This window comes from Silene latifolia, chromosome Y (genome assembly GCF_048544455.1).
Source record: "Silene latifolia isolate original U9 population chromosome Y, ASM4854445v1, whole genome shotgun sequence".
Classification (NCBI taxonomy): Eukaryota; Viridiplantae; Streptophyta; class Magnoliopsida; order Caryophyllales; family Caryophyllaceae; genus Silene; species Silene latifolia.
The window spans coordinates 431,278,374-431,299,524 of record NC_133538.1 but is presented as its reverse complement, the minus strand read 5'-3'; the positions used below and the strand labels follow the sequence as shown (position 1 = coordinate 431,299,524).

Genomic DNA, 21,151 nt, shown 5'->3' with positions numbered 1-21,151 from the left:
CACCAAGACCCGCATCACCACCAGCTCCAGCATCTGATCTCACGTGCCAAGGGGTCAAACCACTATAGGGGTACGATTCAGGCTCTACCCAAGTCGACATGTCCACACCAAAAGAGTGGAAAACCCCACTATTGTCCCCGACTCCCCTCCTCCAAACCGGCTGAGATCCCGTGGTCCCTATACCCTGAACATAAATCATCTCATGTAGGTTCCGGAGTTTCAAAGTAGAAGACACTCTCTCGGCAAGGTAGCTCTCACGCATCTCCGGGCTATAAAAAGGAGGGTAACCAGGGAACTGATACTGTGGTGGCGCTGGCTGCTCTGGCTGAGTCTCAGTCATCCTCTCCCGCAGTCGACGTGGCCCCCTCCCCACTCTAGGTCGGTCCTCCTCCGCTCCCACATTCTCCCCTTTCCTTGGCTAGGGCATAACCTGAAGAATCTATGGGTCAATGAGGTACGTCTGCCTCGCAGGACGCCCCTCCCCCTCCTCATCCTCGTCAGAGTCGGCAGATACCACTGCCGTGGGTAAAGGCTCTGTCACTGGGAGGTGCTCTGGGGCTGGTATCCACATCCAACTCATACTGTGACACCCCGCAATAAAGCGGAAAGTAAACTACTAAATATATGCGAAAAATGTGAAGTTTTTAAAACTTTTATTTAGTAGATAGAGTTTAGCATGCGGGAGTCACTAACATTCGTCAGAAGGAAAAACGGAAATAAAAATAAGGGTCCATACAAATAAAACGGTCAAAAGTGGGGAAAATATATCCCTCGAATGACATAAAGAAATAGGTGAGTCTAAGCGGTAAATAGGAAATCTAAAAGTCCGGGGTACTCGCTAGCTCACACGTCAAACCCCATATAAGCATCTTCACCAACCTGTCATTCATGTAAACATGAAAGCCACAGTCAGTGGGGAGTAACTCAAGGTTCTCCCAGCCACAAAACATCAAGATGAACATGACAAAGCACATAAACAAATGATCAGATTAAGTAAGATAAGGGTAAGCTGAATTGTAACTAAGCATATGATCTTACATGTTCAAAGATTCAAGAATAAGGAGAAGGAGTAAGATAGGCAAGTAAGCAAAACATAAACAATGTCAAATAATGGAGGAAAATGTAAGAAGGCAAGATAAAGACCACTTAAACATGAGCACGTAATTCAAGGAGATATGACCAATATAACCATCCAAAATGCTAACATTTACTACTCTTAGACTATAATTTCCCCGGGTAGGACTACGAAAATGATACGGTCCTAGTCTAAATCTGCAGATTCTCGGGTGTACATCCCGATTCGACGTGCGCCAGCACAGCACGCACCCAAGACTCGACTCCTAATAGAGACCGAGTACCCCAATCGCGGAACAAAGACGAAAGTGGCGGAAAGACTAAGATATGACTCACTTGCCAAAGACAAAGACAAGTGGCCAAAACCATACTTGCGAACAAAGACAGCAAAGCCAAACCCGTACTTGAAAAACAAAGACAAGTAGGGCGTAAATGAAAAAAATGCATATATGATAGTATCATGGCATTTCTACAAGAATACGACTCATACAGGTAATTATTTATAATCGTCTTTTCATATTTGAACATATAAAATAAACATTTCATTTTATATTTATACTTGTCGGTTAAATAAAATAAATAAAATATAACATGTGGTAATGGATAATTTACGTCATGTGGAAATTTACGAAATACAAACAATCCAACACAAATGACAAATTGAGCCCAAAAACTTAGGAATGGTGAGCCCACAACCATCAAGAATTTGAGTCCATGTAAAATAGAGAAGTGGGTCCAAAAGTGATCACAATTTGAGCCCAACACCAATAACCACAAAATAAAAACATAAAAATAAAATAAAATAAAAATAAAAATAAGAAAGGAATGGCATCAGCAGCATTCACGACATACAGGAAAGCAGTGGGTGAGCAGGGAATTTCGTTCAATGAAATCATACAGGGAAACAAAGAATGCGCGGCTCCTACTTGACGGTCCAAACTCGAGTTTTCCAAGCGGTAAAAATCGAGTATACATAGACACACCTATACCATTCATCACAACAGCCGACTACACTCCCTGCACTTTCAGATTTCCAACAATTGCAGACGACATTCAGCGGTGTTACTACCCAAATAAACGAGACCACAGCGCACATTACAGTCGAAATAAGGAGGAGAATAACGAGTGCATAGGTAAAGTACGAGCATGACGGTTCAGGTATGGGAAAACAGGCCCGAGAGACAGAGGTATCCGTCACAAAACAGGGGTAGGATGACGACATTCACAACAAAAACAGGTTCCTAGCAGTCCATTTGAACTCAACTCAAGAATGACCTTGAGAGTAGCAGTAGGACGGAAGTGCAACAGAATTTCGACAGAAAAAAAAAGGACCGTGGCAGAACAGAGAACTCGACTTCTTCCCCTTACCCGAACTCAGCAAGAAAACGGACCAAAAGGGGTCCAAACAACCATGAAAAATGAGCACAAACACAACAAAATCAACTCCATCTATGGGGAAGCACATAAAGACTTCAACTTTGCGAAAAATAAGGCAAAAACGAGTAGAAAGGGGCGGAGTTTCCCGACGTTTGTCGAGTAACCTATCACGGTTACCTTAACTTTCTTCAATCTTCAAGGGAATGGTCTATTATGAACGAGTTTCCTTCGGGGTCCTCAAAGTCTTCACCTAAAAACCGTAATAAGAGCCGAGTTAGTTTAAAAACGTCACATTTATGAGACGGGTCGAGACGAGAACTTCACAAGGCTATGCCTTTCTTACCTTAAAAGATGAAGGAAGAGATAAGGAGAAGAATGGTGCAAGAATTATTGAGTTTGGTCGAAAATTGAGCGAGAAATCTAGGATTTTAAGTCGCCATTAATGGGTTCTTTGAGCCTGTTTTGAGTTTTGTTTTTTTACAGATGCAGGTTGTTTGCAGGTGTTTTATTCTTTTACCCAGGGATTTCGAAAATGAATGGGGGTTGTTGGTGGGATATGGTTGGTCAGAGAGTGTGAGGGAGAGTGAAAATATTATTATTATATTAGTTGGGTGCCAAAATTGAGGGGTGTGTTGTCGCCCCGGGATAGGTCGAGAGTAGATAAGTCTAGACTCACATGTGAGCATGTGACGGTCTTTGCTAGACGGAAATTCGTCTTAAACCTACTATAATTTAAGACGGAACTTTATTATTAAAATAGTTATTATTATTATTACTATTATCATTTCTATCCGACGAAGACGTATATTTTTATAAAACGTAAGCTTTAAAACTTATAGCTTTAATTAAATTACTTTATTAACATAATGGAATTAACTAGTTAAAGTAATGGGAAAATATTATTTTTCTTTATGAAAAATTATACGAAAAGGGCGGGTGTTACAATTACCCCTCCTTTTAAAAAGTTTCGTCCTCGAAACTTGAAGTAAGAATAATTACCTTAAGAAAATAATTCCGGGTACTTGATACGCATAGAGGCTTCCGGTTCCCAAGTCACTTCCTCCACGCCACCGCACTTCCATAAAACTTTCAATAAGGGGACAACTTTACTCCTCAACTTTTTGTCTTTCTTATCCAAAATGCGAATCGGTCTCTCTTCGAAAGAAAGACTAGGCTCAAGCTCGGGAATTTCATTTTGCAACACATGACTCGGGTCACTAATGTACTTCCTAAGTTGAGATACATGGAACACATCATGAACTTTACCCAAACTCGGGGGCAAATCCAATTTGTAAGCCACGACACCAATCCTTTTCACCACATCATAAGGTCCAATGTACTTTGGGCTCAACTTCCCTTTAACTCCAAATCTCTTTACTCCTTTCATAGGAGAAACCTTCAAGAACACTTTATCACCAATTTCAAACTCCAAGGGTCGACGGCGAACATCGGCATAAGACTTTTGGCGATCTTGGGCGGCTTTCATTCTTTCTCGGATGATCTTCACTTGGTCAATTGTTTCAGCTAGCTTGTCGGGTCCTAGATCACGAACATCACTTGCTTGATCCCAACAAATCGGGCTACGGCACTTTCTTCCATATAAAGCTTCATAAGGAGCCATCTTGATAGAGGCATGGTAACTATTATTGTAGGAAAATTCCACCAAAGGTAGGCTCTTCTCCCAACTAATATGGAAATCAAGGACACAAGCACGCAACAAATCTTCAAGAGTTTGAATCGTCCTTTCGGTTTGACCATCGGTAGCGGCATGAAAAGCGGTACTCATCAACAACCTACTACCCATAGCATCTTGTAAAGCCTTCCAAAATCTTGAACAAAATCTTGGGTCACGATCCGACACGATCTCCTTAGGGACACCATGGTAACGAACAATCTCCTCAACATAGGCACTAGCAAGCCTATCTAAACTCCAAGTCTCTTTAATGGGAATGAACCTAGCACACTTGGTCAATCTATCCACAATCACCCATACGGCATCCTTTCCACCAACGGTCTTAGGCAAGGCCATAACAAAATCCATAGAGATAGATTCCCATTTCCATAAAGGCACATCCAAGGGTTGTAGCAAACCTCCGGGTCTCTTATGCTCAATCTTCACTTGTTGACAAGTGAGGCATTTCCCAACATAAGTCACAATGTCATTATTCATGTTAGGCCACCAAAATTGAAGCTTCAAATCCTTATACATCTTATCTCCTCCAGGGTGGATTGAATAAGGGGATAGATGGGCTTCATCAAGAACTCTCCTTCTCAAGTTACTGGCATCGGGGACATACATGCGGCTTTGGTAACGAAGGTATCCACTAGCATCAATCTCACAATCTTTAGCTTTCCCTTCAAGAAGCTTGGCTTGGAATCTTTTGAAAGTAGCATCATCCACAAGGTTATCACGGATCTCACGAAGAATAACGGGTTCGGCAACCATAGCACCAAGGTAATCAAAGCCACTTTCCACTATTTGCAAACTTAACTTACGAAACTCGGCACAAAGGTCATCGGGAAGCACATGGATGGCACTCAAGGAGTGAATTGACTTTCTACTAAGAGCATCGGCAACCACATTTGCCTTTCCTTCGTGATACAACAACTCCAAATCATAGTCATTCACTAATTCCAACCAACGGCGTTGTCTCATATTCAACTCCTTTTGGGTGAAAATATACCTCAAACTCTTATGATCGGTGTAAATACGGCAATGGACTCCAATGAGGTAGTGTCTCCACATCTTTAAGGCATGAACAACGGCGGCTAACTCAAGATCGTGGGTAGGGTAGTTCACTTCATGAACTCTCAATTGTCGCGAAGCATAAGCAACAACCTTCCTATTTTGCATGAGAACACGACCTAAACCCATCTTAGAAGCATCACAAAACACATCAAAGTCCACTCCATCCTCGGGTAAGGTCAACACGGGAGCGGTAGTCAATCTTCTCTTCAACTATTGAAACGCTACTTCACAAGCTTCGGTCCACAAGAATTTGGTCTCTTTCTTCAAAAGTTGAGTCATCGGTCTAGCAAGCTTAGAAAAGTCCTTTACAAAGCGACAGTAATAACCCGCCAAACCCAAGAAACTACGGATCTCACCAACATTGGTCGGGCTCTTCCATTCCATCACGGCTTCAATCTTCGAAGGATCCACCATAACACCTTCCTTAGATATCACATGACCAAGAAATGACACCCTAGACAACCAAAATTCACACTTGGAAAATTTGGCAAACCACTTTTGACGACGAAGAATCTCTAAGATGGTACGAAGATGATCGGCATGCTCTTCCTCGGATTTAGAAAAGATGAGAATATCGTCGATGAAGACCACAACACACTTGTCCAAGAACTCACTAAAAGTTCGGTTCATTTGGTCCATGAAGATAGCGGGGGCATTGGTTAAACCAAAGGGCATCACCTTAAACTCGAAATGTCCATATCTCGTGCTAAAGGCGGTTTTTGGAATATCGGAATCACGAACGGGAATTTGATGATAACCGGATCTTAGATCAATCTTGGAGAATGTAGAGGCACCCTTGAGTTGATCGAACAAATCTTCAATCCTTGGTAGAGGGTACTTGTTCTTGATAGTAGCACGGTTAAGCTCACGATAATCGATACAAAGTCTCATGGATCCATCTTTCTTCTTCACAAAGAGAACGGGAGCACCCCAAGGTGAGGCACTAGGTCGAATAAATCCTTTCTCAATCATCTCATCAAGTTTCTTCCTTAACTCTTTAAGTTCGGTTGGAGCCATACGGTAAGGAGCTTTAGCAATCGGTCCGGTTCCGGGCACAAGGTCGATAGAAAATTCGACATCACGCTCGGGAGGTATCCCGGGCAACTCCTCGGGAAAAACATCGGCGAACTCACACACTACGGGTACTTCTTCAAGCTTCGGCAAAGGAGAAGAAGTAGAAGTCACGACACATAAAAAGACTTGGTGACCTTTCCTCTCCATACTCATCAACTTCAACGCGGAAATCAACTTCACACCTTCTTGAGAACGAACTCCTTTATAGGATACACGGGTTCCTAGCGGACTTTTGAGGCGAATCTTTTGATCTCTACACTCGAATCTTGCATCATACTTGGACAACCAATTTATACCCAAAATCACATCGAATTCCTCAAGTGGAAAACGAAGTAGGTTAGCGGGGAAAAGATTTCCCGAAATTATGATAGGGACATCGGGAAAGAAGTAGGAGCATGAAATGATTTCTCCGGAAGGTAAGGATATAGGGGTATCCTCACTAGGTATGGGCTCAAGAGCTAACTTTTCCGAAAACTTGGAAAAAATAAAAGATAAAGATGCGCTTGAGTATCGAAAAGTATAAGGCATGGTTGATCAAAAATTGAGAACATACCCGTAATGATGTCGGGATGAGCGGCGGCTTCGGCACGACTCATGACAAAGATGGTTCCTCTTGGCTTGGCTTTAGGAGTAGGATCATCCTTCTTCTCGGGACAAGCATTGGCACGATGTCCGGGCTTCTTACAAATGTAGCAATTCAAAGGTCGATTGTAGCATCCAACTCCGGGGTGAACGGCTTGCTTACAATTGAAGCACTTGCGAGCTTTCTCCAAATTGAGGTTGTTGTTGCTTGATTGGGAAACTTGCCCACTAGGCTCTTGCCTCCTTGGTTCTTGCACTCTTGGTTCTTGTGCTCTTGGTACAAACCTCTTGTTAGGATTTTTTTGTGAAGGAGAAGGCACAAAGGGTCTCTTGCCATGAAAGTTGGGACGGTAAGAAGTAGAGTGGGAACGAGTCTTGGCATCATTATCAATAGCCTTCAAGGAATTTTCGGCCCAAAGAGCATCATCATAGACCGCCACAAAGGTTGTGGAGTCTCTTCTCACCATACTTTCCAACTTGGGATTCAACTTTCTTCGGTAGAAGTAGACACGTTCATCTTCATCTTTCACAAACTTTGGGGCAAAGTGAGCAAGATCATTGAATTTGTTGGTGAAAGCTTGAACGGATAGGCCTCCTTGCTTGAAATCGATGAACTCCTTCAATTTTTGTTGCTTGAGTTCCTTAGGGTAGAAACGAGTTTCCACAAGAGTCTTGAAACGGTTCCAAATCAAAGGTGGGGTCTTGAGTGACGGAAGGTCCGGTAATAGTCCACCACCTATCGGCCTCCTTCACAAGGAAATGAGAGGCAAGCTTCACTTTGTCTCGATCTTGAACATCATAAAGAGAGAAATTCTTCTCCATGTCACGAAACCACTCGGAAAGTTCAATAGGATCCACTTCACCACCATAGGTCCTAGCCTTGTTTCTTGCTAGTTGACTTGCAATCCAAGAAAAACTTTCTTGATGATCTACCACTTGTGGAGCGGGATGGGCTTGAACATTGACATTTTGTTGATTTTGAAGAATTTGAGTAAGGGCTTGCAAGATAGTATTCTCCACATTGTTTGGTCGCACCATCTTCTTAAAGCACCAAAGAGAGTCAAACGAGTTAGTACTTAACAAATAGCATACACAAGAAGACTACCAACTTAGGTCCTTAGTTCTACCCATCTCTCATTCATTATTTCAAGGTCAAGTTCAAAATTTAAGTTGGGGTACACGTGTGTGCGTCGGGAGCTACAAAGGGCTCTGATACCAACTGTGACACCCCGCGATAAAGCGGAAAGTAAACTACTAAATATATGCGAAAAATGTGAAGTTTTTAAAACTTTTATTTAGTAGATAGAGTTTAGCATGCGGGAGTCACTAACATTCGTCAGAAGGAAAAACGGAAATAAAAATAAGGGTCCATACAAATAAAACGGTCAAAAGTGGGGAAAATATATCCCTATCACGGTTACCTTAACTTTCTTCAATCTTCAAGGGAATGGTCTATTATGAACGAGTTTCCTTCGGGGTCCTCAAAGTCTTCACCTAAAAACCGTAATAAGAGCCGAGTTAGTTTAAAAACGTCACATTTATGAGACGGGTCGAGACGAGAACTTCACAAGGCTATGCCTTTCTTACCTAAAAGATGAAGGAAGAGATAAGGAGAAGAATGGTGCAAGAATTATTGAGTTTGGTCGAAAATTGAGCGAGAAATCTAGGATTTTAAGTCGCCATTAATGGGTTCTTTGAGCCTGTTTTGAGTTTTGTTTTTTTACAGATGCAGGTTGTTTGCAGGTGTTCTATTCTTTTACCCAGGGATTTCGAAAATGAATGGGGGTTGTTGGTGGGATATGGTTGGTCAGAGAGTGTGAGGGAGAGTGAAAATATTATTATTATATTAGTTGGGTGCCAAAATTGAGGGGTGTGTTGTCGCCCCGGGATAGGTCGAGAGTAGATAAGTCTAGACTCACATGTGAGCATGTGACGGTCTTTGCTAGACGGAAATTCGTCTTAAACCTACTATAATTTAAGACGGAACTTTATTATTAAAATAGTTATTATTATTATTTCTATTATCATTTCTATCCGACGAAGACGTATATTTTTATAAAACGTAAGCTTTAAAACTTATAGCTTTAATTAAATTACTTTATTAACATAATGGAATTAACTAGTTAAAGTAATGGGAAAATATTATTTTTCTTTATGAAAAATTATACGAAAAGGGCGGGTGTTACACATACCCCCACACCCTCCATGCCAAACTACCATCCCCCAAGGTTCTCAACCATTTCTGGTCGAGGAAATAGTCGTGGTCCAAGGTAGGCACTGTGGTGGTCAAAGGAGTATAGGCCAAGGAGGCCTCAAAGGATGTCAGTCTCTCTGCCAACTGAGTGGCAATGGCCCCACAACTCAGGAAGCGGGTGTTGGAAGAAGCCATGAGCGCTAAACTGGCACACATCATGGCAGGGGCACTAAAGGTCACTGTAACACCCCGATTTATGAAGGAGCCTTTAGCAAGACATTCCCTAATAAACCGGACTGTTACCATCTCGGTTTCCCGAGGTAGTGAATAACAAATTAAACTCCAAGGCAAATTATACAATTACTTTAACTTAATTATTACAAAACCTCTTTTACATCAAATTACAAAGAACTAATATAAAAAAAAGTGAAAGTCTTCTAAATAATGGTCTAGCTACTAAGTCTTCGATCCAAAGTGCCTCACGCCCGTCAAGCTCCCATCCTGTCTCATAAACTGTCAAGTCCGCTCCCAAGATTTGGATCGTCACGGTGTTCACGAATACACAGGGTCAACCATGAGGTTGAGTAGGGAAAACAATGAAACAATAAAATATGATATGCATGCTCCTCCGTCACCTCCATCTCCATCTCAACTCATAGCTCATCTCATAACCCGGACAACCCAAACCATACCGATCCCGGTAGACTATATATATCGACCGTAGCCGATCCGCTCTTGTTGAGGACACCGGGGCAAGTCCGAGAACCCGCCCGGGCCTTATCACAACATCATCTTCACCACACCACATCACCACAACATCCTCCATCTCCAATGCATATGAATGCTCAAAAGAAATTAATGCAACACAATATATATATTATTGAACTGATCAATCACAAAATCATGCCGGTTACCAATTGTTGTGATATTATACTCAATACGATCAAATCAGTTAATCACCTTCCCATGTACGAATCATAACGTAAATCAACAACCATGAATCAAGTCAACACAATTCCACAACAACGATAATAAGTCAAGTGTATTTCCCTACCTCAAAGTGCCAGCAAATCCAATTAAGCAGTTTAAGCAGTCCCGAAAATAAAGCAATGAATTTGATTATCGATCCTTCACGAATCCGTCACCTAAAACAATTATAATATTTATAATTACTAACTACTAAATATAGAAATCTCCCAAAATAGGAGCTTTCCGAAATACAATCCCGACATAAAACTTATGCCCAACTGATAACTAAAATAACCCGATTAGTATTTGACCCAACTTCCCAAAGTAGAAGGTGACTAAAGTAGAATTTCTTAAAATGGAAACTTTCCCGATATAGTAACTTTTCTCTTTTAACAAACCCGACTCAAAACCCGACTTGAATTATTTTAAAAGACTCGGGAATTTAAGTTAAATAACTAATATGATAAATAAAGATTAAACAAATTATACGCTTAAGAAACCCGAATCAAATATTGAACAACTCAACGACCCGACTTAAACCCGTCTTTAATTATTTAAATAACTCGGAATTAAATTAATTAATTAAGGATACGATAACTTAACGAATTCTAATGATTAAACAATGACAAAAACCCGTTTCAACACTAAAGCAACCCGTCATCAACATCGCCTCCTTCCCCCGCGCTCACACGCACCCACGCGCCACCACGAGGCCGTGTCGGCCACCAACCAGGTCCCCCCACACCGACCCACCACCAACGACCACCCCCACTAGGGTCGACTCCCGCCGGCGAGTCAAACCAGCGCCGCCATTTGGCCTGGTTCACCACCACGCCTCACCAAACACCTCTAATACTCAACCTACAACCACCGCAACCATTTCTTAACCCCTGCCAAACCACCACCGTCATGCTCGCTGCCAAACCACGCACCCAGACACAGTGGCACCACCGTTTCGACCTCCCCCAAGTCCACGGTGGCGCCACCCCAAACATACCCATCTAAACCCGTCTGAAAATCCCCTGCTTAAACCCGTTTGCTACCCCCTGTCAAAGCCGCCTTTCACAACCACTATCCCCACCTACAACCACCCTAACCACCACCCCTACACTCGTCACTTATCACCCATTTCCCTTACCCCGTCAACAACCACCAGCCTTACCTCTATAAGACACGAAACAACCCCCAACAACCCGACATCAATGCGAAAAACAGAGGAGGGCGTTGAACTCTTACCTTTTTCTGCCACCACACAGCCACCATGGCCACCCACGGTCGTCGACAAATGCCCCTAGCTCTTCCTTGCTGCGCCGCCAACACCCCAAGCTCACTCTCTCTCTCTCGTTTTGCGTGAAAGCTGGTGTTTGGTGTTGGTGAAGAAAGGAGGCGGGTTGAGGGAGTAAGGAATGAGGGAGGCGGGTTGGTTAAGGTATTATTAGGGTTAGGGTTAGGGTTTAGTTGGGCTTAGGGTTAAATGGGCTGAACAGTTAATGGGCCAACTCAGATGGGTTAGCTCATAATTCGAATTCTTATAAAACCGTCACAATTAACTTATATCGATACAACGCGGGTTAAGTAAAATAACTTAACGAAATTATCGACTCAATATTAACTCGACTTAATTAGTAATATAATATGTATAATAATTAATATATAATAATATCCGTTTAATTGGTTATATAAAAAAAATACGGGGTATTACAGTCTTCCCCCCTTAAAATGAACTTCGTCCCGAAGTTCGCTCCCGTACTCAACATCAGAAGGGTATTGTATATCGTACATACGGACGTCACGCATTTCTAACACGGTTAACACACACTTTTGACACATCAATTAAACATAACAAACACGAAATGTTACATTCTGCCCTCCTAAAAAAATAAACTTCGTCCCGAAGTTTAACTCGTCTTTATTCAACCCAACTAACTACGACTAATAACTACCTGAGAACGCCAATATATAACAACTAAATAATCACCTGAGAACACCGTCATCTTCCATCTAAATTCCGACATCAACTCAATTAACTCAATAACCATGGTCTCACTGGACCGTAACGTAACTCGGCACAGAGGCCCCACAACTCATAACTCAATACCCGTAGTTTAACTACACTCTCATTTTACACATCAACCAACTAACAGAAGTAGGAACAAAACGTATATAACTCATTTGCATAGGTACCCCACAACGAAATATCAACTTGATCCAACTACGATCTACAACAAGTGCAACATAAACCTTAAAATTTTACAATCCTACCCGACTAGAAACATGGTTACGTCCTCGTAACCTCTTTTCAATTTTCATATACCTATGCAACAAAATCATTATCAACCACATGTGACAGGAAAGAACACATGATAATAGATTGCGCATTCACCTTAAGGTCGAAACAAGGTTTTATTAAGGAATTAACTGATTGTCAACAAGTAACATTTATTACTAGCTCATGCTTAACTTAAAAACACAACACCAAACTAAAAAAACAACAATAAAGGAACCAAGGTTTACACGGTTTCACCACCAAACAAATTTGATGATCAATTATAGACTATGAACGAGCGAGAGTAAAATCAACAAAACAATTTAAGAACTTCTCACATTGCAAACATATCGCAGAAAATAGATCTACCACTACCATCCATCACACTCACAGGATCTTATTGACATGTCCGTACAACCATTTACTCACTCACTGGTTTAGGTCACGAATTGGGTCGATGAATTTAAGCAATCAACAACATACTCATAATTCATATTTTAAATTATAAAAATTGTTTGCACGATATCAATTCTGAAAACATATTTCCCAATAAAAGTAACTACATATGATCTATGACAACAACAACATCACTTTCATATCCCACATATGTTTCACATTTTAGCAATCATATCTTTCAATTATGTCTAGCAACTTAGTATACTCATTACTACCATCCATGTGTAAACATTTAGACATAATTATTATAATTATTCATGCGTGTATATTAGAACAATCAATTAACTTTTAACGCCATCAACTTACCAAGATATGACAATATAGTTTTATATTTATATATATCCGACCACTATGCAAATATGATGCACACACCGGAGACATTACAACGTGCCAAATGTATAAAAAAGTATGCAAACAACTGGACTCGTATAAACATTTCACCCTCGATTAAAAATCAAATTAAGCAATCCAATTTTACTCATGCTATCATGCCAACAATGTTATCAGCTAAGTTTTAATTTTATCACTTGTTAAGATAAATAACTACTGAACATGCGTGCTACTATCGTCATATAAAGCATTATAAGTTCACATTACTAAGGCTCATGAATTAATCACACAACTGTATGAAACTCAACCTAGAACACACATTTTACAAGTCATGTTTCACGTTGTAACTTTCAAAGATCACGAATAAATAACCGTTCGATTAAAACTTGATTCATATTGTTTTTATAAAACACGGAGAGTTAAAAACACAGGGAAAAAGAATTAGGTCTAAAGCACAAGAATTTCATTTTTAAAGAATTTTACAACTCAGTTGGTCCAAACAACATGTGACAGCAATTGGTCCAAAACTTGGGTCAGTTTGCAAAACTTACCGTTTAATATAGAGACACCAAGAATTTTCGTGGTTTATCAATTTGAAAACATATGCGAATATTTTGATCGATGGAGTTGGAATTATGCGAAAATTATTAATACCATTTAAATGAGGATTTTTACAAAATCGTTGGTCAAACATCACTGCACAGAAACTTCCTAACCACAGCCCACTAAAATATTTATTACTCCTAATCCGTATATCCTATAAGCATGAAACCAACGCCAAATGAACACTAACTCCCAAGGCTATCTCTCATAAAATTTTCATCCATAGGCAATAAACGGGAAAGAATGGCAGTAAGCTCAATTAAAGAGTAAAATCAAACAAAACGAGTTTCAGCACTAAGTCGTTCATTTTCTATGTTTCAAACTCTTACAACCATACTATCGTTACTAACTCCTCCTAACTTAAATCTCACACTGTACTTACGTAAACATCTATCCCATAGAATCCCTTCGCATCTCGATCTACTCTGTACATCTAAATCACGATTGCTATGACTATAAACTTGCAATTTAACAGTGTTTCTAATTACTATCACAAGACTATACTAGCATGGCTTTGGGATCACATAACCGCATATTACTAGACATAATAGTACTATCAGCACATCATTCAACATCCACCTAGGTAACTATCATCGGCTCGCAATTATTTTCATGCTCACGACTACCACAACACTTCATTGATTATTAACCTGAACCCGAAAATTTATTTCTCATCTCCACAACATCATATGATCACGTCATCATTCATACAAAATACTTACCGTAGCGTTGTCCTGCAGAATGGTTAGAATATATGGGTCTCAAGGTATACATCAACTCGATTATGCAATAATCAATATATCAATCAGTTAATATTTAGGCAACGATATTTGAATTTCATGCGCAACCTCAAGCAACTTTTCTACCCTTTCTCTCATATGCACTCAGGGTTTCCAGGTCAAACTGAGAGGGCCGCTGGTTCGGTGTGAGAGGGCCCCTAACTCATACCTTACCTTAGTGTGCTCCTAACAGTTCTATCCCGGGGTTCATTTTATTTAGACTCTTCCTATGTTCATTGGGTTCATTGGTTTAGGCCTGAGGATCGTTTGCTCTGATACCACTTTGTAACACCCCGATTTATGAAGGAGCCTTTAGCAAGACATTCCCTAATAAACCGGACTGTTACCATCTCGGTTTCCCGAGGTAGTGAATAACAAATTAAACTCCAAGGCAAATTATACAATTACTTTAACTTAATTATTACAAAACCTCTTTTACATCAAATTACAAAGAACTAATATAAAAAAAAGTGAAAGACTTCTAAATAATGGTCTAGCTACTAAGTCTTCTGATCCAGTGCCTCACGCCCGTCAAGCTCCCATCCTGTCTCATAAACCTGTCAAGTCTGCTCCCCAAGATTTGGATCGTCACAGGTGTTCACGAATACACAGGGTCAACCACGAGGTTGAGTAGGGAAAACAATGAAACAATAAAATATGATATGCATGCTCCTCCGTCACCTCCATCTCCATCTCAACTCATAGCTCATCTCATAACCCGGACAACCCAGCCATACCGATCCCCGGTAGACTATATATATCGACCGTAGCCGATCTGCCAGCTCGCAGCTGAGGACACCAGGGCAAGTCCTGCAGAACCCGCCTGGGCCTTATCACAACATCATCTTCACCACACCACATCGCCACAACATCCTCCATCTCCAATGCATATGAATGCTCAAAAGAAATTAATGCAACACAATATATATATTATTGAACTGATCAATCACAAAATCATGCCGGTTACCAATTGTTGTGATATTATACTCAATACGATCAAATCAGTTAATCACCTTCCCATGTATGAATCATAACGTAAATCAACAACCATGAATCAAGTCAACACAATTCCACAACAACGATAATAAGTCAAGTGTATTTCCCTACCTCAAAGTGCCAGCAAATCCAATTAAGCAGTTTAAGCAGTCCCGAAAATAAAGCAATGAATTTGATTATCGATCCTTCACGAATCCGTCACCTAAAACAATTATAATATTTATAATTACTAACTACTAAATATAGAAATCTCCCAAAATAGAAGCTTTCCGAAATACAATCCCGACACCAAACTTATGCCCAACTGATAACTAAAATAACCCGATTAGTATTTGACCCAACTTCCCAAAGTAGAAGGTGACTAAAGTAGAATTTCTTAAAATGGAAACTTTCCCGATATAGTAACTTTTCTCTTTTAACAAACCCGACTCAAAACCCGACTTAAATTATTTTAAAAGACTCGGGAATTTAAGTTAAATAACTAATATGATAAATAAAGATTAAACAAATTATACGCTTAAGAAACCCGAATCAAATATTGAACAACTCAACGACCCGACTTAAACCCGTCTTTAATTATTTAAATAACTCGGAATTAAATTAATTAATTAAGGATACGATAACTTAACGAATTCTAATGATTAAACAATGACAAAAACCCGTTTCAACACTAAAGCAACCCGTCATCAACATCGCCCCCTTCCCCCGCGCTCACACGCACCCACGCGCCACCACGAGGCCGTGTCAGCCACCAGCCCAGTCCCCCACACTGACCCAGCCACCAACGACCACCCCCACTAGGGTCGACTCCCGCCGGCGAGTCAAACCAGCGTCGCCATTTGGCCTGGTTCACCACCACGCCTCACCAAACACCTCTAATACTCAACCTACAACCACCGCAACCATTTCCTAACCCCTGCCAAACCACCACCGTCATGCTCGCCGCCAAACCACGCACCCAGACACAGTGGCACCACCGTTTCGACCTCCCCCAAGTCCACGGTGGCGCCACCCCAAACATACCCATCTAAACCCGTCTGAAAATCCCCTGCTAAAACCCGTTTGCTACCCCCTGTCAAAGCCGCCTTTCACAACCACTATCCCCACCTACAACCACCCTAACCACCACCCCTACACTCGTCACTTATCACCCATTTCCCTTACCCCGTCAACAACCACCAGCCTTACCTCTATAAGACACGAAACAACCCCCAACAACCCGACATCAATGCGAAAAACAGAGGAGGGGGTTGAACTCTTACCTTTTTCCGCCACCACACAGCCACCATGGCCACCCACGGTCGTCGACAAATGCCCCTAGCTCTTCCTTGCTGCGCCGCCAACACCCCAAGCTCACTCTCTCTCTCTCGTTTTGCGTGAAAGTTGGTGTTTGGTGTTGGTGAAGAAAGGAGGCGGGTTGAGGGAGTAAGGAATGAGGGAGGCGGGTTGGTTAGGGTATTATTAGGGTTAGGGTTAGGGTTTAGTTGGGCTTAGGGTTAAATGGGCTGAACAGTTAATGGGCCAACTCAGATGGGTTAGCTCATAATTCGAATTCTTATAAACCCGTCACAATTAACTTATATCGATACAACGCGGGTTAAGTAAAATAACTTAACAAAATTATCGACTCAATATTAACTCGACTTAATTAGTAATATAATATGTATAATAATTAATATATAATAATATCCGTTTAATTGGTTATATAAAAAAAATACGGGGTATTACAGTCACTCTCTGAGACCGCTCGGGGTTAAGGTACGCCATCAACAACATCAACTCATGTGAGTTCAACTTACTCACATCCTTTCTCTCGTAAAGAAGACATGCCAAAGCACGAAGGAAGATCTTCAAAGTGACATGTTGAACATCAATAATCAACATGTTACTTGAAGTAGGAGCTGGTTTCCCAGTAAGACAAGGCATAAGACTACTAACCCCACACTCCGATGGTATATCCCGAAGAGCTCCCTTGGCGGGTTTAGCAAGGCCAAGGTGAGAAGCAAACAGGTCCATGGTCAAGACAAAGCTGGTGTTTATGAGGCGGAACTCCACAGTTTGTTCCACCGCCTCGTATTTAAACGAGCTCATGAACTCAAGAGTCAAAAAGGCATAGGAGTGCTTACGGAGGTGATACAACCCAGTCATCCCCAAGGTCTCGAAAATATGCCTAACGTCGGTCTCAATCCCCAAGTCAGTCAGAAGGGTCGTGTCTATACAGCGGGTGGGTCTCATGTTACGGCTCTGCAAAGCCACAAACCTCTTCCTTTGTGTGAAATCTACAAAGACTACAGACGGGTATTCGGGTACAGCCGGAACTACCGGTCCACTCCCCTCTTCTACCTCGGGCTCAGAAGCCCTCCCTCTCTTGCTCTGTCGGGTTCCCACTGTTGGTCTCGGCATCTATTTCAACATATAAGTTAAATATACAACCACATATATATATATGAAAAACATACAAGGCAATTCATGTATGATCATAGAAAGAAGCAACTAGGTACACACTATCACCATCAATCCAAAAATTTTAAGTAAAATTCTCAATTCTAGTCATCAGACGGTCTCTACAGCTGTAAAAGTTGTAATCAGTTTGGCAGTCTTTTACATTACAACTACTAATTTTGAAAACTTGACATACAAAATAGCTTTACCAACCAACAAATTTCACCAAGAAGTAAGACGAATTTTAGTTTGGGGCACTTTTAAGACGGAGTTTTAAGGCAATTTTTTTTTTGAGGGAAACTCATCAAAATCATCTATAGACATGATGTGTATAACATATATCACCCAATTTTCATCCTTTTACATACAAAAGACAACCAAAAGTCAATTCAAATTCCCAAACCCTAGAAAATTCGAGTCATATAAACCCCTATTCTGATTCGATTTTTGCATAGCCATCAACAATAATCATCAAAAGAAAGCATCCAGATCATATTGCAACAATTAGAGGCAGGATTTAATTTATATAAATCGATTTTCCAACAATTTCCAACATCTTATATGTTTCTAACTAATTAAAACATCAAAATAGGATAGACATACATACCTTAATTGATTAGCAAGTACAAGGAACTAATTACGCAAAGAAATCACCAAATCCAAGCACCAAAACCAACAAGAATCAGAGTATTTTGAAAGAAATTAGGGATTAGGGTTTGCGAAAAAGAAGAATGAATAGGAAGAAAGAATTAGAAAAGGGTATATTAACCCGCACTTCCCCGGTACTTTAGCACTTACTCGATCGAGTAAGTATGTTACTCGATCGAGTGGCCTCCACTCGATCGAGTTGGAGTTACTTGGTCGAGTTTTCACAGGAAATTCCAACTTTCTCGACGTAATAGCTTCCTAAGTAGATCGAATGAGGTCTACTCGGTCTAGTAATCGCTCGTACTCGGTCAAGTAAGGCTAGATACATGGTCGGAAATATAAGGTTAACTAGAGATTCCTGCAAAACAGCAACGCGTGTCGAATCCAAAATGAATTTGGATATCGGCACAGATTAACATACTCATTCACATCGTATTACTACTACACAAGTACAACGTATCAACCCAATAAATACATTACTTCATTCAACTCTTCATTTTTAATGTATAACCATTATGATGCAACCAAGTGACCAAACTTTCAATTTTTTCTCATACACACCCTTAACACATTTCATTCACTTATAGGCATACAATTATGACTTCAACGAAATAACTTCTAACCATATTACTTTAATCATACATCTAACACTTACCACACACTAACTTGATTACTCAATGAATTATACCACACGCGGAAGCATTCAATCGTCCATCTATCACATTTACTCCCATACTATTTTGATAACCACTACAACAATTTTACAACCTACTAACCATCACTATCACTACCATATACAAGGCTCACAAGCTTTTATATCTGTTACTAATATCAACCATGTAGAACAGGCATTAACAACACCACATCATGCACACTCTCTCGTATTGCAAACACATCACCACTTCTGCTACTACCCAACTATAGATTTTTCACAATTCTAATCACAACCATAGACATTTAGCATCCGAAAAGACTCCGCTACAAACATCTCTACGTCACTATCATACACACTCTAAGCACATAATTCCCGAATCAAAATCCCCTTAACCAGTGACTGACTTAAGTATAATGGGGCATGATTTTGAAATGAGGGCGCCTACTCACCCAAAATCTAGCATCAGCTGAGGCTCCCAATATACAGACATCAGGTTCATTTTATTATACTCACTACATTCATTAGGCTCATTTGTTACAGGTTCCAAAATCGTCGCTCTGATACCACTTTGTAACACCCCCATATACCAAGGAGCGTTAACAAGACCTTCCCTAGCATATAAAGGCGTTACCATCTCGGTTGCCCGAGGAAAGCAATCATCAAAAGTCGATAAAAGAACAATTATAGTTTATTATAGGATTAACAAAACTTCTGATGAAAAGATACAACTCGAAACCACTATGTGAACTATTCTGTCATGACTTCTGAAGGACTCATCCCGCCAAGACTCCAGCCACCATCCAAGACATCACCTGCTAAGACTGACTGCTCACCATAAGGGATCACGGCAGACACAACAGAAACAACAAGAAGACAAACCACACAAGGTCAGTAACTGAAGTAAGACACAACATCAACAGCCAACTTACTACAAACACAACCAAGCACACACACAAGCCACAACTACTCCAACCAATCACCGTTACCGACTGTCCACTGGACCAACCCTGCCACTGGGGGACCGCAGCCGTACCCACCAAATCCCCGCTCATCATATCGAGCGATAAACTCAAGTTTCCTTAATGTGCACATCCCCTCCTGTGGCGGGTTCCACAGAGGGCGAACCAAGGGCGTGAAGCCACTCCCGCAAGTGACTCCACTCAGCCAGGGACGTGCCCCGAAGATCACAGACATATATACAACAAACACAATCACATCAACCAAGATAACACAACATCCACCGATTATCACAATCTACCAATCACACCGACACAACATTGACCAACTCAAATCAAAATACACACTAGACACCCAACAGTACTGAGTAGGCGAACCTATCTTTAGCCAACCGCAGCGATTCCACGTTCAACCACATGACATCAGCCAAGCAAGCAATACACCTATACAATCAGTACAATAACCCATCACAACCTCTACAACCCTAACTGAAAACAACAACGACAATGATGATGATGACATACCTACGCACAGCATACCAGCGTCAAGACCGCTACCCGACTCAAGCAACCTATCCCCAAGGCATAAGCATCCTCAAAGGCTCCAATGGAAGAGGTTATGGTGAAGGGAAAGAGAAAAGGCGACATCTAGGTTTGGAGGAAGGAGGCGGAAATGATTTGCGATTCTACCAAAACACGATTATAAATCCCCGCTGGAAAGACGTTACTCGATCGAGTAACTAACTTACTCGATCGAGTGGCCTCTACTCGATCGAGCCTCCCCTTTACTCGATCAAATGGCCTCAACTAGATCGAGTACCACCCACCCAATGCTTACCATGACACAAGATATCTCTCGTAAGACTTCCCAAAGGCCAAGACACATCGCTAAGGTCGGTCAACGTCAGTCAACGGGTCCCTAAAAGGACGGGTATTACAGAAAAGAAAACAAAGAAAATGGTGAAGGTGGAGATGCCGTACCTGGTAAGCCGCCGGGGAGA

General features: G+C 41.1%; 1 long non-coding RNA gene across 1 annotated transcript; it reads right to left on the bottom strand.

The window, feature by feature from the left end:
* Positions 1 to 740: 740 nt before the first annotated feature.
* On the bottom strand, positions 741 to 2,876 carry LOC141626728 (uncharacterized). The gene is made up of 3 exons (XR_012536318.1): positions 2,795 to 2,876; positions 2,629 to 2,701; positions 741 to 879 (listed from the first exon to the last, which is right to left on the bottom strand). It is a non-coding gene; the product is annotated as an uncharacterized LOC141626728 (long non-coding RNA).
* Between the last annotated feature and the right edge of the window lie 18,275 nt (positions 2,877 to 21,151).